Raw genomic sequence first — 1,452 nt, 5'->3', positions numbered from 1 at the left:
TCGACTCCCTCTCCTTCCCCACCCCTCCGCTCGCCCGCTCCTCCTTTCTTTACTCCCTATCGCCCCGCCCCCTTTTTTCTCCACACACACGCAATTATCACGCTCACGAGCTATCCCGGGACCTGGCGTGACTTTCATCGCAATCTCCCCCCCCCCCCCGGACACACACACATAGAGACACACCCTCCCGGCAGGGAGCACCCTGAGTGGTCGTGCAGATGTCGCTGCTGCATGCGGCCTCCGCATGGGTTCGCTGGTTGACCAGATGTCTGGTCCTTGGGTGGTTGACCAGATGTCTGGTCTGTGGTTGTCGTCCTGACAGGGAGGCTTCGGGACGGATTTGGTCTCTCTGGCCTCGCTGCCCCTAGGGGTCACCCTGCGATCGGTATTCTTCTCGCGCGGGGCGAGGGGGCGCTCCGGAGCATTCCTCTCCTCTCGGAGTTTCTGTCTGCAGTCTCTCGACTTGCTCTCACTCCCCTACCCTGCTGTGTGACTTTCTTTTTGGTCCTTTCATTTTATCTATTCTCTCTTTGCCTTTTCCTGCCCGCCTTTCCGCTCCCCCCCCCCCGGATTCATGGTTTCACGTCACGCGGGTGACGTGCCGACACACCAGGAGGCCCTTCTCACACGTGCGCGTGAACACGCAATCAACACGTTTATGAACTAGAAAGGGATCTGGTGTGACTTTGCTATTATTTCCCCTCCCCTCCTCCCCGCGCTGAGAATGAGTTTCCCCGGGCTCGTGTGCCCGCCTGGGAATCGGCTGCAGACGCCATGGCCCCGGGTCGACCACATGTTGCCCTGGGGTCCACCAGATGTCTCTGGCGAATTGGGGCCCTAGGGTGCTTGTGACGGTGTGGTCACTAGGTGTCGCTCTGGGCTCAGTATTCTTCCTTCTCGCTGTGACTTTGGTCTCTTTTTTTCGAAATTTCTTTCTTTCTTCCTCTTTTGCCCTGTTTCCATTTTCCCTTCTTAATCTCTTTCTCTCTTTTTGTTGCTTTTTTTCCACGGCAGATGGGTGATGTGTGTGTGGAGGAAACGCGGCGTCAGGGAGAAGACACATCTCACACGTGCTCGGGAACACCCGATCGTCACGCTTCTGAGTACCGACCGATGGATCTGGTCCCGAATTTTTTAATAGTTTTCTCCTCTCTCTCTCTCTCTCTCTCTCTCCCCCCCCCTTCCTTCTCTTTCCTTTCTCTCCCTTCCTTTCTTTCTTTCTCTCGCTCTCTCGCTCTCGCTCTTCTTTTCTTTCTGACAGAGTCTCTCGTTCTGTTGCCCTGGCTAGAGTGCCATGGCGTCAGCCTAGCTCACAGCAATCTCAAACTCCTGGGCTCAAGCGATCAGACTGCCTCAGCCTCCCGAGTAGCTGGGATTACAGGCATGTGCCAGCATGCCCAGCTAATTGGATATACGTGTGTGTGTGTGTGTGTGTGTGTGTGTATATATATT

General features: G+C 55.6%; 1 pseudogene; it reads right to left on the bottom strand.

Moving 5' to 3' along the window:
• Window positions 1-583: 583 nt before the first annotated feature.
• LOC138379817 (small nucleolar RNA U13) lies at window positions 584-675 on the bottom strand (annotated as a pseudogene).
• Window positions 676-1,452: the final 777 nt, after the last annotated feature.

The sequence above is a fragment of the Eulemur rufifrons genome, unplaced genomic scaffold (genome assembly GCF_041146395.1).
Source record: "Eulemur rufifrons isolate Redbay unplaced genomic scaffold, OSU_ERuf_1 scaffold_179, whole genome shotgun sequence".
Taxonomy (NCBI): Eukaryota; Metazoa; Chordata; class Mammalia; order Primates; family Lemuridae; genus Eulemur; species Eulemur rufifrons.
Note: the sequence above shows the minus strand (reverse complement) of the source record. Positions and strands in the feature narration are given on the sequence as shown.